At 37.5% G+C, this 17,480-nt stretch overlaps 1 protein-coding gene across 5 annotated transcripts in view; it reads left to right on the plus strand.

The window, feature by feature from the left end:
• The window catches only part of Mef2a (myocyte enhancer factor 2A), a 139,604-nt gene that overhangs the window by 41,977 nt on the left and 80,147 nt on the right, over positions 1-17,480 (plus strand). The window lies entirely within an intron of this gene.

Below are 17,480 nucleotides of genomic sequence, written 5' to 3' on the forward strand. Positions count from 1 at the left end.
GATATATAGCTGACCAAAATTCTCTCCCATTCTGAGGCCTTCCTTCTTACTTGATTTTTTTTAGCTTTGTAGAAGACTTAGTTTTATGATGTCCCACAGGTCAGTGGTTGGATAATTCTTGGTAGTTGTATTTAGAAAGTTCTTCACACACCTGCGTTCTGTAGGACACTGCCAATGTTTCTTCCAGCAGTTACAGTGTTTTAGGTTTCACCTGAGGTCTTTGATATGTTTGGAGTTAATTTCTTTTTTGTGAGAAGTGATAAACATGGATTTAGTTTCATTCTTCTACATGTGGATATATGGTTTTCCCAGTACCACTTTTGAGCATATTTTTGGCATCTTTGTAAAATATTTAAGTGACTGAAGTTACGTATACTCATGTTTCAGTCTTTTATTTTGTTCCATGGTTTAAATGTCTGTTTTTGTGCCAGTGCCATATTGGTTTTATTACTGTGGCTTTGTAATATAATTTTCAGGTCTGGAATGGTAGTTCTTCTAGCACTGTTCATTTTGCTCAGGATTGTTTTGTCTATCTGGGGCCTTTTGTAGTTCTATATGTATCTTAGGATACGTATGATATTTCTGTCAAGAATAAGATGGAGAGTTTATGAGCATTGAATTTGTAAGTAGCTTTTGGTAGAATGGATATTTTCACAATATTTACTTACTACTACATGAGCATGGGATGTCTTTTGATTTTCCAGTATCTTTTTCTACCTCTTTCTTCAGAGGTTTAAAATTTTCCTTATAATAAAGGTCCTTCACCTCTTTGGCTAGATTTATTCTTACTTTATTTTCTTTGAGACTGTTGCAAATGGGAGTGTGCCTGTGATCTCTTTCTGTATATGTTTGTTGGTGGTGTATGGAAAGCTATTAATTTATGAAGTTGATTGTATATCCTGCCACATTGCAGAATTGTTTTGTTTTTGGAAGTTCTTTGGTAGAATTTTGGGGATCTCTAATGCCATCTGCTAAAAAAGGTAATTTGACTTTCTTATATAGTCTTGATCCTGATTTCAATGTTATTCAGAATTTTCTCCACTTAGGATGATATGGGCTTAGGTTTCTTGCATATAGAATTATTATGTTGAAGTCTTTTCCCTCTAGTCCTACTCTCTGTAGGGCTTTTATCATGAAGGCTTGTTGGATTTTGTTAAAAGGCTTTTTTCCCCTTCGTCTATAGATATGATCATGTGATTTTTGTCTTTAAATCCATTTCTGTGGTTTATTACCATTTGTTGACCTGCATGTTTTGAACTATCCCTGTAACTCTGATATAAAGCCAGCTTGGTCATGATGCGTAATCTTTTAATATATGTTTGTGTTTGGTTTGCAAATATTCTATTGAGCATTTTTGAATTTATCTTCATCAAGAGTATTAGGCTATAGGGGTTGTTGTTTTGCTTGTTTGTTTTGTTGTAGTTTTACCTGATTTTGGTATTAAAATGATACTGGCTTTATAGAAGTTTGGGAGTACTTCTGTGTGTGTGTCTGTCTGTCTATGACCAGCTTTTTTTAAAAAATATAAGTTAATGGATTTTAATAGCAAACTTACAGAATAGCACAGAACACAGACAACATTAAAAACATATACTTGCATGTAGGACAACTCTGTTAGAAAAGTACAGTGAATGGATGGAATGAATCTACTGTATGATAAAATGCTACAAACACCATTTAGTTGCTGTCAATAAGAAATTTACTTATTTAAAAAAATCCAAATGCTGGCATTGTCCAGAAAATTTTAACAGGTTTATTTATAATTGTTATAAAGTTGAACTGTTGAAATGTGTTCACTGAAACATTTGCTTGCATTAATGCTTTACATCTTGCATTTATATTAAAAACTCACACACAAAAGAACATGTAGAAACTGCCAAAACCCGATTCTGTCCCCTACGTTCTCACTCACAATCATATACTTAGGTACCTTTGATCCCATGGAAAAAATACCTAACATTCAGAACTATTGATAGCAGGAAGAAGAGGAAAAAGTTTTTTTGAGAATGAAATGTTTCCCCTCATAGTGTGAACTCTTAAGCACATTCTCCGTGTATGCAGCATGCTTACTGGATATCTTTTGGCATAATTGTTATACATTTGGCATGGATAGCACACAGATTGGTATCTTCAAAAAGGCCAGCTGGATAGGCCTCACTTGCCTCCTGCAAAGCACCAATAGCTGCCCTCTGGAAGCGCAGGTCTGTTTTGAAGTCCTGAGCAATTTCTCGCTCCAGACACTGAAAGGGAGCTTGGGAATCAGAAGTCCAGCGGACTTCTAATAGCACCTGATTTTACGGAGTGCCACACTACCAGGCCTGTAACGATGAGGTTTCTTCACCCCTCCAGTAGAGGGCACACTCTTATGAGCAGCTTTTATAGCCAGTTGTTTCCTGAGTGCTTTATCACCGGTGGATTTGCAGGCAGTCTGCTTTGTAGGAGCTATGATGTGGGCAGCTCTTTACTTATCCCTTCTCCTTCGGCTGGAGCTCAGCAAGCTACAGGTGGCACTGGCGTTAGAGAGCGGCGGGCGGAACAACAAAGGCTCATCTAAAACTAGTTTAAGAAAGATTGGTTATGGATCCTTCTTTGAAAGTCAGATAGAATTTTGCTGTGAGTTAATGTGGTCCTGGACTTCTTGGTCAACTGTTCCCTTGATTAATATGAGTGCTATTTTTTATTCCTTCTGATTAGTTTTAGTTTGAAGTCTATTTTGTCAGATGCTGCTATAGCGATGCTTGCTTCCTGGTCCCATTTACCCTGAGTACCTTTGTTCAGTGCATATCTCCCCCCCAGCCCCTCCCAGAGCTGAGGACCGGACCCAGGGCCTTGCACTTGCTAGGCAAGAGCTCTACCACTGAGCTAAATCCCCAACCCCTATCTTGAAAAGCTGTGATTTTTGTAGATGGATTTTTATTTCTTGATTCATTTAGCTAGCCTGTGTCTTTTGATTGGAGAATTTAGTCTTTTAATATTTAAAGTTATTATTGGAAGGTATCTGTTGATTGCAGTCCTTGTGCTGTTAGTTGATGCTGCTGTTTGTGCTTTCAGTGGTACTTCATATTGTAGTAATTATGCCCTAGTATTTCTTTCTACAGTGTATTGCCTATTCTCATTCCTCTATTCTGCCCCAAATAATGCTTCCTGTAATTTCTTTAGGTTTGATTTATTGGATATAAATTTCCTTAGGTTGTATCAGGGAAAGTTTTTCTTTCTCCTTCAACTCTGGCAGATAGTGTTTGCTGAGTTTAGGCTGGCTGTCATTGTCTTTAGGACTTGAAATGAGTTGCTGCAGATCTTCTGGTTTTCAGTTTCCATTGAGAAATCGGATGTTATTTTGATGAGCCTGATGCATCTTTCTTTATATGTGACTTGTACTTTTTCTTGTAGGTTTCAGTACTTTCTCTTTGTGCTGTATTCTAATATTTTAACTGTCAAATGCTTTTTCTGGTCAGGCTTGTTAGCGTACTGTGTGCTTCTTGTATCTGTTTGGGTTTGTCTTCCTTAGTTTGGGAAATTTTCTTCTGTGCTCTTTTGAAGATCTGATATATGCCATTGACTTACGTTCTGATACTTTTTCTTCTGCTTGGTTGATTCTACATGTGAGGCTTTCCTTTGAGTTGTCTAGTTGGGCTCTGGGTTTTGTAATTCCTTCATTTTAGCTTGAATCCTCAATATTTCTATTTCTTTATTGAATTGAATTTTCAAATTCTGGATTGCCTTTGTTATTTTTGGTTTTGCTTTGTTTTGGCATCAATTAAGCATTTATTCTCTGAGTTGTTTAAGTTCATTAAGCTGCTGCTTTTTGTCTTTAAACTCCTTTCCATTCTTTGAATTTTATGATTATTCTTTTAAATTTTGTGTCCTGGGGTTCATGTAGATAATTCTCATTGACAAACATTGCTGTGGGTTTGGGGGTGCGATACTGCTTTGTGCTTTCATGATGTTTGTGATGACATCTAGGCATGTGAACATCTTTTGTTAGTTCTGTGTCTGATATGGGCACAGTAGGTTGGGACAGAAGAGAGAATGTGCGGGTTGGGTTGGACTACAGCTCAGATGCCTGGCTTAGATGGAATGTAGTTCAGTAAACACAGGGCATTGGGCTGATATGCAGAGTTTGGGGGTATATTCGTGGAAGACTACATTACTCTGCTAGATCTTAGAGAAGCAACTGCATGATCTGGCTCTGGAATTGTTTTAACTGGAAATTTAAAAAATTATTAAGATTGTGTTGGGGGGGGGCACGTGCGTGCGTGCACGTAGTGTATGGTATGGTTGAGGGTATGTGTGTGCGTTCTGTTTGTGCCTGGTGCCTAGGGAGTTCAGAAGAGGCATTTAATCCCCTAGAACTGGATGTCCAGAGCTGGAGTCATAGTTGAGATCAACTGTGTGGGTACTGGAACAAAACCAGTGCTTTTAACTGCTGAGCCCCTGTGTTTTAATTAAAACTTTTAAAATGAGTTTTCAGGCTGTGAAGAGACAGAACAAAAATTATATTATTAAGTGAAATAAACCAATCTGGAAAAGATGTATTCAGTATGGTTTTAATGAGATGACATTCTGGAAAAGATAAAATTATGGGGTTAGTAAAGTGATGAATTGTTTCCAGGAATCAGTGCAAAGGGACGAGATGTGTAGAAGAGTACAGATGATTTATTTTATAGTTAAATTATTCTGTGTGATACACTGTAAATAGGCAATACATTCTATTATATATTTATACAAATTCATAAAACACATACCACCAAGAGTGAACTCTAATGTTAACGAGGCACTGTGATTGTGATGATATATCAGTATAGGATCATTAAATATAATAAGAATCCTAACCTGGTAGTAATATTAATAATATGAAGGGCTAATGTTTATATCATATATAGTATACTGCAGAAAGCATTGACTATTTCTGTTAATTTAATTGCAGACTTAAAACTGCTCTATAAAACATGGGGAGAAAGGACAGATAGACTAGATTAAAATTTTTATCTCAAAGTGTAGAGAAATAGGATTGTGCTGTCCTTGGCATGGCCACTGAGAATGTAAAATGGAAGGAAAGCATCAGACTTTGACAATTCTGGTGTATATGATATTCTCGACTTCTTTTCCTTTTGTAAATTACTAGCCAGGTCAATGATAATCTATGACAAAACTAGGGTTGCAGCTTATTGTTCTAGAGTAGTCCCAGCCCCAAGCACAAGGCAGGTGCATGACACCTGGAACTAGGATTTCTGAGGTATATGTTCCTTTTCAAGAAAAAGGTGTGTGTGTGTGTGTGTGTGTATGTGTGTGTGTGTGTGTGTGTCTGTCTGTCTGTCTGTCTGTCTGTCTCTGTGGGGAGGGGGAAAGGGAGGAGAGAGAGAGAGACAGACAGAGAGAGACAAAGGGAGGAAGGGAGGGAGAGAGGGAGGGAGGGAGGGAGAGAGAGATTTTATGCTTCTTGTGTGCCCATGCAGGTAGAGGCCAGATGAGGGCATTAGAACCTCTGGCTCTGGAGTTATGGGTGGTTGTGACCGTTTGATATGGGTACATTGGAAGAGAAATAAGTACTCTTGACCACAGAACCATCTCACCATGTCCCTAGACCCACTTCTGTTGTTAGAATGCTTACTTAGGTTGACTCTGAGCTCCTGTATTTGGCATCTGTGACTTTGAGGTAGTAATCTACTGTCTCTGGTATAGTTTCATATGTCAATTTTATAAAGAGGTTATGTGAATTAAAGAATGTTTTTATATGAACATACTACAAAAAACATACTGGAAGGGCCTGATAAGAGACCTTTTAAAGTTATTTATCATGCCTGGTCATTTACAAAGCCTGGTGTGGTAGTTTAGACTTAGAATTAGCACTCAGGAAGCTCAGGCAAACCATTGTGAGTTTGAGGCCAAACATAGCAAGGTTGTTGTCTTAAAAATATTTAGAATCTCAACCAAAAATAGATGGCAGAGATAGATGGATAATACTTGTTTCCCATTACTGTTTGAAAATTACAAACTATTTTCAGGTTTAGGGAAAAGGCTCTGGAAATCACCTGAAGCAAAGTTTTTTGTATAACAGCTATTTTCTTGAATCTTCAATTTTGGAATTAATTTTCAACATTCTAATTTTACCAGGAAAGATTGCTGAAATATTCCCCTTTCTTGTGTATACATTTTTTATAAATTAAGTGTTTGGGTTCACTATTACTGTTGTAGCTATGTAAATATATGTATGTTATATATTTTTACTTTATAATTAAGGTAAGTAATATATCATGATATATATATAGACACACATAGATACATATGACTCTAGTAAATTTCTTCCATTTTGCTTTAATTTAATTGTATTTTCATTATGTTTGAGGCCTATGTATGATTGCCTATTATAGCAAATTATACTAGCTTTTCTTTTATAAAAATAATAATGATTACTCAAATATACTTACTAGAAGCAAAAGAGGAGATCGATAGAAAGAAGAGTCAGTAACAGTGACGATTAATATATAATTTAAAAAACTGGTATATTAATGATTAGAAGTTTGTGAATAACTGCTACGTTTTTGAATATTTTAATGACTAAGTTCTTGACTATTTAAGAATTTGGAAAAAAAAGAATTTGGACTAGTCGTTGTAGATTTCATTTTCTTTTGCTGAAGGAAACAATGATTTCTAAAATTGTTTGAAAATTATAAGGTACTTTTAAAGGCAGCTTTATTGATGTTTTATAAAGGACAGATTCAGATAAAAGTGAGTCCCAGAATAATATTGACTTAGGTAGTACTATCTTTCTTTTTCATTTGATATCTTACAGTTAATAGGGGAATCAAATGAATGTAGCTGCTGTACCTAAAACAAAAAAGTTTTATCTGTTTTGATATAATATTTTTAGTTTTTAAAGTACCTTTTACATATCCAGATTTACTTCCAGTCATTGAAAATTAATATTAGATGTCTTTTATTTTATGTTTTCTGATTTCCGTTGTATGGTCAACCAAAACTCATTTTGGTTTGGGATCATAAATAGTAAAAACATACCATACTCGGATATGAGTATTTAGTAGTAATACCATATATTTGGATTATATTACCCCAAATATCTAAAAAGTTTATTTTAGCCTCCATGGTACATATAATGCATATACTTGCAACTTTCTTGTTAAACAGGTTATTTTCACTTAGAAATCACCAAGATCTTTAGCTAGTTTAGTGGTATTATATGTTTGGGGCTAGAAGGATCTGGGTTTTCTCATTCTAGGTGTGATATGCTATCTCAGACATAATGGAGTGAAGAAATAGAACCTGGAAATTGCACAAGGTGCTGAAGTAGAAACAAAGTTTTAGGAATGTTTAAAGGTTCATTCTTAAACACTTTTTTTGCTGTGGGGATTTTTTTCTTTCTCAATTTTATTTTATTTTTTTCTTTTTTCTTTTTTTCGGAGCTGGGGACCGAACCTAGGGCCTTGCGCTTGCTAGGCAAGTGCTCTACCGCTGAGCTAAATCCCCAACCCCTCTTTCTCAATTTTAAAAGCAGCTCTTAGTTTTCATTTGTAGTTACTTTTTTTCTCATCACAGTGATTATATTAAATGAAAACAGTGAAAAAAAAAACTTACCAGAAGTTACTAATTTCTGTTTCCTGCCTTGTGTCACTTAGTTTTTTTATCTTTTATCCATAGACTTTTAGAAACAGAACTAGATTTTATTTTATACCATAAATGTATTATGAAGATAGGCTGTTGATTATTAAGCCTTTACTGGCTGTAACATTGTGTGGACAGGCCGTCCTGTGTGCTTCTGTCTTACTTTCCTCACATCCCTGTTGCTTTGATTGCATTGGGTAAACATGCATAAACATGGTTCTCTTGCCTCTTTGCTTTGGGTGTTGTTTCCTTATAATAAGTCTTGAAAATAGACTTGAAATGGACTTTTCTAGGTAAGTTGAGAGTCCATTTCCCACATAAATATTGGGTGTTCAGTGTTGACCAAATTGTTTACAATCTCATGTCTAAAGCATACTTTGGAACTTTTATTATGTAACAAAAATAAATTTTTTTGTTTCTTGTGGTGGACTTTATTTTCTTTCCAGTTTATATTTTGTCTTCTTAATTTCTCCTGTATTCTTGAGACTCCCAAATGTATAATTTTTAGCCCTGCAGAATGAGTCTTAGGTTGAATTTCTCATTGATAATTCCACTTGTCCGTTGCCACTTCAAGTTTATATGTCCAAAATGGAATTCTTAAGTTTGTAAAGAAGTAGTGAGTTATAAAAATTTTTCTCATAGTATTTATTTATTAAAATGAAGTTTTTGTTGCTTGTTTATAAGTAATTGTTTTATTACAGAGTATGTTTTAGTAGCTTTTGAAACATTTGATATGTTGTTGATTCACTAGAATCACAAAAGTAGAGGCCTGATTGGTTCAGTAATTGATACTAATACTAGTCAAGTTTAGTAATAGATTTTACCTTATTTTTAATGTCTGTGCACCTAAATACTTATTTCAAATTTTTTAAATTGGATTTATTTTTTAATTCTCCACTGTTTTAAAATTATCTGTTCATTTACTTGAAACACACACACAGAGGGAGGGAGGGGATGGAGGGAAGGGGGGGAAGAAGGGAGGAAGGAAGAGAGAGGCAGAGAGAGAGAGGCAGAGAGAGAGACAGAGAGATAGTAGCAGACAAACTGTTTTTGCACATGCTACACTGAGTGTATACATCTAAAGACAGGAGCACTCATTTCCCCCATCAGAGAGGGAGGAGGCAGTAGAGCAGTCAGACAGACAGACAAACTGACTGACTGTCTGACTGATTGACTATCTGACTGTTTGCAAGTGGCACATTAAGTGCTTAAAGTTAAATGACAATGTCAGTCATTTCTCACCTTCTACCATCTGGTTACCAGGACTCAAGCATAGGTGCTCCAGGTTGGTGACAAGCACGTTTATTCACTGAGCCATCTTGCTGGCCCTTTCTTTAACTATTGTAACTAGTACTTCATGGACATTGATTGCATATCAGTATGTACTTTAAATTCTTTAATAGATAAACCTAGAAGTAAAATTGTTGGCTCAAATAGTACTTTTACTTCTTTTCTTTTCTTGAAAAGCATCTGCCATACCTTTTTACCACAGCAGCTCCTGTATTTTGTGTTCTCATAAATTATACAGGGGTCTCAGGTATATAACCATGCTAATATTTCCTTTTTATATTTTAAAAAGTAATAGTGATTTGGGTTTGGCAAAATGGCTGGGTGAGTAAAAGCACTTTCTGCCAAGCCTAATGACTTCCTGAGTTTGATCCCTAGAGCTCACATGATGGATCTTTACTCAGTCCATAGTCTATGACATAGCTCCCCTCCTCTCCCCATCCTCCCAGTCAGAAAGTGGAAATAGTCTTCTGTTGTGTGGAGAGGAGGTTTGCGTTTGCATTTGCTTAACAATTAGTGATGTTGAACTTTTTTTTTTATTGATCAATTTTTCATTTTTTTATTATTATTTTTATTTTTTAACAGTCCAGCTGTTGTGCTCTCCTGGTACCCCCCCCACACACAATTCCTCATCTCATTTCTCCTCCCCCACTGTTTCAAAGAGGATGCCCCCATCTCCCAACCCTACCCCCATCCTCTCCCAACCCCCATAACCCAGCCAGGCCTCCTCACTCCCTGGGACCTTAGGGTTAGGTAAATCTTTTCCTACTTAGGCCAGACCAGGAAGTCCTCTGCTATATATGTGTCAGGGGCCTCACACTAGTGTATGTTGCCTAGTTGTTTGCTCAGTGTCTGAGAGATCTCAGGTGTCCAGGTTAGTTGAGACTGCTGGTCTTCGTATGGGGTCACCCTCCTTCTCAGCTTCTTCTAGCCTTTGCCTAATTCAACCACAGGGGTCCCCAACTTCAGTCCATTAGTTGGGTGTAAGTATCTCCCTCTGTCTCAGTCAGCTACTTGTTGGGTCTCTCAGAGGACAGCTATGCTAGGCTCCTGTCTTTAAGCACACCATAGCCTCAGTAATAGTGTCAGACCTTGGATCCTCCCCTTGAGATGGATCCCAAGTTGGGTCGGCCACTGGACTGCCTTTCCCTCAGTCTCTTCTCCATTTTTGTCCCGGCAGTTCTTTTATACAGGAACAACTCTGGGTTAGAATTTTTGATTGTAAGATGGTAAACCATCCCTCCACTTGATGCCCTGCCTTCCTTTCCTTTCCTTTCCTTTCCTTTCCTTTCCTTTCCTTTCCTTTCCTTTCCTTTCCTTTTCTTTTCTTTTTTAAATTGGATATTTTTTATTTACATTTCAAATGTTATTCGCTTTCCTGGTTTCCCATCCATAATCCCCCTATCCTATCCCCCTCCTCTTCTATAAGGGTGTTGCCTCTCCCCAAACACCCTCCCTTCCCACCTCTCTGCCCTGACATTCCCTACAATGGGGGATCCAGCCTTGGCAGGACCAAGGGCTTCTCATCCTGTTGGTGCCCAACAAGGCCATCCTCTGCTACATATGCAGCTGGAGCCATGGGTCAGTCCATGTGTAGGATTTGGGGGTGGGTAGTTCCTGGGAGCTCTGGTTGGTTGTTCTGGTTTGTTCTTATGGGCTTGCAAGCCCCTTCAGCTTCTTCAGTCCTTCCTCTAATTCCTCTTAACATAGACCCCATTCTCAGTTCAATGGTTTGCTGCTTAGCATTCACCTCTGTATTTGTCATGCTCTGACTGAGTCTCTCAGGACACAGCTATATCAGGCTCCTGTCAGCATGCACTTCTTGGGTACATCAATGTTGTCTAGGTTTGGTGGCTCTGTGTGGTGTGTGTGTGTGTGTGTGTGTGTGTGTGTGTGTGTGTGTGTGTGTGTGTGTGTGTGTGTATGTATGTGTATGGGCTGGATGCCCAGGCAGGGCAGGCTCTGAATGGTCAATCCTTCAGTCTCTGTTCCAAACTTTGCCTCCATATTCCTTCCTATGAATATTATTGTTCCCCCTTTTAAGAAGGACTGAAGCATCCACACTTTGGTCTTTCTTCTTCTTGAGTTTCATGTGGTCTCTGGATTGTAGTAATTTGAGCTTTTGGACTAATATCCACTTATCAGTGAGTACATACCATGTGTGTTTTTTTGTGATTGGGTTACCTCACTCAGGATGATATTTTCCAGTTCCATCCATTTGCCTATGAACTTCATAAAGTCATTGTTTTTGACAGCTAAGAAGTACTCCATTGTGTAGATGTACCACATTTTCTGTATCCATTCCTCTGTTGAAGGACATTGGGGTTCTTTCCAGCTTCTGGAAATAAATAAATAAGGCTGCTATGAACATAGTGGAGCATGTGTCTTTGTTGTATGTTGGAGCCTTATTTGGGTATATGCCCAGGAGTGGTAGGTATAGCTAGATTCTCAGGTAGTACAATGTCCAATTTTCTGAGGAGCCTCCAGACTGATTTCCAGAGTGGTTGTACCAACTCGCAGTCCTACCAACAATGGAGGAGTGTTCCTCTTCCTCCACATCCTTGCCAGCATCTACTGTCACTTGAGATTTTTTTTTTTAATTTTCCAATGAAATTTTATTTATCTATTTTTCAAATGTTATTCCCTTTCCCGGTTTCCCGGACATAAGTTCCCCTCCCCTTCTTCTATAAGAGTGTTCCCCTCCCTATTACCTCCCCCCCTCCCTCCACTGACATTCCCCTGCATTGGAGGGTCCAACCTTGGCAGGACCAAGGGCTTCTCCTTCCATTGGTGCCCAACAAGGCCATCCTCTGCTACTTATGCAGCTGGAGCCATGGGTCAGTCCATGTATAGTCTTTGGGTAGTGGTTTAGTCCCTGGGAGCTCTGGTTGGTTGGCATCGTTGTTCTTATGGGGTTCCAAGACCCTTCAGCTCTTTCAATCCTTTCTTTAATTCCTCCAACGAGGGGTCCCGTTCTCAGTTCAATGGTTTGCTGCTAGCATTTGCTTCTGTATTTGACATGCTCTGACTGTGTATCTCAGAAGGTATCTATATCTGGTTCCTGTCAGCATGCACTTCTTAGCTTCATCAATCTTATCTAGTTTTGGTGACTGTGTATATATGGGCCACATGTGGAGCAGGCTCTGAATGGTCGTTCCTTCTGTCTTTTCTTCATCCACACTTTGGTCTTTCTTCTTCTTGAGTTTCATGTGGTCTGTGGATTGTATCTTGGGTAATTCAAGCTTTTGGGCTAATATCCACTTATCAGTGAGTGTATACCGTGTGTGTGTGGGTTTTTTTTTTTTTTTTTTTTGGTGACTGGGTTACCTGACTCAGGTGGTATTTTCTAGTTCAATCCATTTGCCTATGAATTTCATGAAGTCATTGTTTTTGACAGCTGAGAAGCAGTCCATTGTGTAGATGTACCACATTTTCTGTATCCATTCCTCTGTTGAAGGACTTTTGGGTTCTTTCCAGCTTCTGGAAATAAATAAATAAGACTGCTATGAACATAGTGGAGCATGTGTCTTTGTTGTATGTTGTAGCATCTTTTGGGTATATGCCCAGGAGAGGTATAGCTGGGTAAGTGCAATGTCCAATTTTCTGAGGAACCTCCAGACTGACTTCCAGAGTGGTTGTATAATCTTGCAATCCCACTAACAATGGAGGAATGTTCCTCTTTCTCCATATCCTCACTAGCATCTTCTGTCACCTGAGTTTTTGATCTTAGCCATTCTGACTGATGTGAGGTGGAATCTCAAGGTTGTTTTGATTTGCATTTCCCTGATGACTAAGGACGTTGAACATTTCTTTAGGTGCTTTTTGGCCATTCAATATTCTTCAGCTGAGAATTCTTTGTTTAGCTCTGTACCCCATTTTTTAATAGGGTTATTTGATTCTCTGGAGTCTAACTTCTTAAGTTCTTTGTGTATATTGAATAGTAGCTCTCTATCAGATGTAGGATTGGTAAGATTTTTTCCCAATCTGTTGGTTGCTGTTTTGTCCTAATGACAGTATCCTTTGCCTTATAGAAGCTTTGCAGTTTTATGAGGTCCCATTTGTTGATTCTTGTTCTTAGAGCATAAGCCATTGCTGTCCCGTTCAGGACATTTTCCCCAGCGCCCACATGTTGGAGGCTCTTCCCCACTTTTTCATCTATTAGTTTCAATGCATCTGGTTTTATGTGGAGATCTTTGATCCACTTGAACTTAAGGTTTGTACAGGATGCCCTGCCTTTCTACTAGCAGTAGATTCTACAAATTTCCTCTCCCCACTGTTGGGCCTTTCATCTAAGGTCCCTCCCTTTGAGTCCTGAGATTCTCTCACCTCCCAGGTCTCTGGTACTTTCTAGAGAGATCCCCCCCCATCTCCCTCCTCCAAGGTTGCATATTTCCATTCATTCTCCACTGTCCTCCTCCATACCTGATCATGTTCCCCCTTTCCTCTCCACGTCTCCTCTCCAAACCATATCCCTCCCTCCTCTGCCTTCCATGACTAATTTTTTCTCCTTCCCAAGTAGAATTGAAGCATCCTCATGTGGGCCCTCATGCTTGTTAACTTATTTGAGTTCTGTGGCTTGTATCCTAGGTATTTTTGGTTGTTTTTTTTTTTTTTTTTTTTTTTTTTTTTTTTTGGTACTTTTTTTTAATATCCACTTATTACTGAGTACATATCATGCATGTCCTTTTGGGTCTGAGTTATTACCTCACTCAAGATATTTTCTAGTTATATCTATTTGCCTATGAAACTCACGATGGCCTCAGTCTTAATAGTTTAGTAATTGTGTAATTGAACCACATTTTCTGTATCCATTCTTCCATTGTGGGACATCTGGGTTGTTTCCAGCTTCTGACTATTACAAACAAGGCCACGAAGAACACAGTGGAGCATGTGTCCCTATGGTATGGTATGCCCAGGAGTGGTATAGGTAGATCTTCAGGTAGATCTATTTCTAATTTTCTGAGCAATCTCCAGATTGCTTTCCAGAGTGGTTGTACAGCTTGCACTCCCACTAGCCATGGTGGAATATTCCTCTTTCTCCACATCCTCTTTTTTCAAATATACTTCCTCCCCCTACCCCGACTCACCCCGAGACAGAATCTCTTTTTGTAGCCAAGCTGGCCTGGAACCCAGAACTGTCTGTCCTTCAGCTTTCAGTGTTCTTTCTGCCTTAGCCTCCCAGGAGCTTCAGGATTTCATGTATGAACCGCCATTCTTGGTTTTTCTTTGCCCATACTTGATTTGCTCCTTTTACCATTTGAGCTTCAGGGATTGAATTCAGGTCATTAGGCTTTGTGGCAAATGTCTTTATCTACTGAGACATCTGGCCTGTCTTATCTTTGCCCATCTTTAAGTTTGATCATTTTGCTGTTGGATTTTAGAAATTCTTTATATATTTTGAATATTATTTTCATGTTATATATGTAATTATTGTCTTCTTTTATTTGGGTTGCTCTTTTATTCTGCTAATGGTATCCATTGAAACATATTTATTTATTCCATATGTATGTATATTTTATACAAACATGGATGTGTGTTCGCATGTGTGTGGGTGTGTGTAGTGTACCTGAAGGTCTGCGGTTGTTTAACATCTAGTGTCTTCTTTGGTCATTCCTTTTCATTATCGAGGTAGGATCTGTTACAGAATCCAGAGTGTCTCCCGTGCACTGACTCTAGACACCTGGCCATGTCTACCTCGCTTTGGGTAGGTTTTGAAGATACAAACTGGTTCTTGTGGTTTTATGGCAAATACTTTACTCTTTTAGCAATTTTTCTAGTCTCCACGTTTTTAATTTCAGTGAAGGCTAGTTTGTTGTTCTTTAATCTGTTTGTGGTTTGGGTGTTGTGGCTGAGAAATCACCATCAGATCCAAGACCTCGAAGCCTGTTCTGTTTTCATCTCAAGAGGTTTACAGTCGGGTCTAGATTTCAGCTTCAGTGCATTGAGAGTTGGTGTTTGTATGTGGCATGTTGTAGACATCAACTGCATTCATGTGGGTGTCTAGTTTCTCCGCCATTTGTTTAAAAGAACTCCCTTTGATGTTGAGTGGTCTTGGCATTTTTATTAAAAATTGTTCACTTATGTTTATTTCTGGGCCCTCTATCCTGTTTGATCAGTCTTTATGTCTTCTTCTATGCTTATGCAATGTTACTTCAGTTTGTGATGTTAGTTAACTTTGAAATAATAAAAAGTGAGTCCTTCAGTTTCATTCATTTTCAAGACTATTGAATTCCTTTGAGAGTCAATATAAATTTCAGAATGACTTTTTCTTTCTTTTATTTTTTTAAGATTTATTTTATTTGTTATATATGGGTACACTGTTGCTGTCTTTAGACACACCAGAAGAGGGCATCAGATCTCATCTACAGATGCTTGTGTGCCACCATGTGGTTGCTGGGATTTGAACTCAGGACCTCTGGAAGAGTAGTCAGTGCTGTTAACCACTGAGCCATCTCTCCAGCCCCAACTTTTTCAAATGCTAAAAAAAAAATAAGGATTTTGATGGAAATTTTGATTTTGATTTTGCACTGTGTTTGTAGATTGCTTTGAGTAATATTGATATCTTAATACATAAAATTTTACAATTGATGAGTTAATACTTTTGACTAGTGTTTTAAATTTTTTAGTGTATTAATCTTTTATTTCCTTGATTAATATACCTTATTTTAATGCATATTGTCTGTGAACACAGATAATTCACTTTCCCTTTTCCAGTTTGGAAATTCTTTTTTTTTTTTCCTGTTTTCTAAATTGCTGTCTAGAACTTCCACTCTAATGCAGAATAGAAATGTTAGAGAATGTGCTTTCTCTTATTTCTGATATTACAGAGAATGCTTTTAGTCTTCATCATTGAAAATGGCATGAACTGGAAATTTCATGCCTGGTTTGTTATACATTTTGTTATGAAGGTAGCATGTCATGAAAAAAATCTTTTATAGTTCTCATTCTTTAAAGTATGTTTGATACTTAGTGTACACACACACACATACACACACACACACACTTTGAAGTTAAATTTTTAATTTCTGTGGTATCAGAACATGTCTATCCTTTGAAATTTGTTGATACTTTATGATTTAGCATGTAATCACTTTTGGCAAGTATTTTATATGTAACTATGTAGTTATAAAGACCTTGGCAGTCAGAGGTACTGTTTCTGTGTGTCAGTGAAGTTGTTGATCTCGTTGTGCCTCATTCATTGTGAACTGCTTGTTCCATGAGTCGCTGAGATGCTCTGCTAAAATCAACTTACTGTAACTCGGTTCAGACAGGCCTTTGGAGGTTGGCTTTTTGTACAGTCAAATTTCTATTTCAGATTTAGTTAATTTGGAAAAAGCCAGTTTATATAGAAGTAACAATCAGTACAGTAATAATACTGTGTAAGAAAACACATCCTCAATGCATTTGGTAGAATATTAGACTCTCATGTAGACATTTTAAAGTCCCTATCCTGGGTAGTAAAAGAATGTGTCTCTGATGTTGCTGGCAATATGACATTAGTAAAAGTTAATGTGCTGGTGGTGGTGGAGGCACAAGCCTTTAATTCTAGTACTCTGGAGGCAGAGGCAGGTGGATTCCTGTGAGGCCAGCCTGGTCTACAGAGTGAGTTAGTAAGTTGACATTGTAGTAGGTGTTATAATTGTGTAAGTTAAAAAGTAAAATGATGAACGTGGGAAGATTAGTAAGCAGGGAGGCACTAATGCTAGGAAGTGAAGAACCCAGTGCTTACAGCAGATTTACATTTTATACGGCCTGAATTTGCATGATGAATTTTATAGCCATGTATATGTAATATTATCAAAGGTTTGGTCTCAAGAATTTACACATTCATATTCAACCCATCCCCCAAATAGCTTATAGTTTCCTTTACCAAGTTGAATTGGTCTTGATTTATATCAAGAAGGTAGTATTTCAACTGAATCTTAACAGATGAGATAATCATTCAATGGCTAGAGAAATAGTTCACTTAAATGTATAATAATGTAAAGTTTATATAGTATCTTTGTGGATTGAATAGTATTAAAAATTTAGCTGTAGAATAAATTGACTTAGAAGAATTTTAAGGGCAAATTGGGGCCATTCGTATTCATTATCTTTCGCATTAAGGTCATCAGGAGCTGTGAAGAATATCATATGTTGTTGACAACATAAAACAGAAATCTAATCCCAATGTTTGTCCCTTTACTGGATGACCTTTGGCACGTTACTTAATTCCTCTGTGTCTCTATATTCCTAGTCCTCATATTTACAAATGGAGATAGTAACGCCTAATGAGATTCTAGATAAGAATGAATGAATGGATGATTTTTCTATTTTTAGAAAAATGCATGGCATATAGAAAATCTCAGCAATGTTGGATGTTATTATTATTAATTATTATTGTTATTATTATCATTATTGTTATGTACATTATAAAAATCTCAAACACCAGCTGCATTTGCTTAGAGAAAAAGGCACCAGTAGATCCAGGAAAACTTTTAAAGGGTAAAGTCATTAAGACGTCAACCTGTTTACTCTAGTTTTGTAAATAGAAATTACAGCTTAAGAATGCTTATTTTACTGTGTTAGCATAA

The sequence above is a fragment of the Rattus rattus genome, chromosome 2 (genome assembly GCF_011064425.1).
Source record: "Rattus rattus isolate New Zealand chromosome 2, Rrattus_CSIRO_v1, whole genome shotgun sequence".
Taxonomy (NCBI): domain Eukaryota; kingdom Metazoa; phylum Chordata; class Mammalia; order Rodentia; family Muridae; genus Rattus; species Rattus rattus.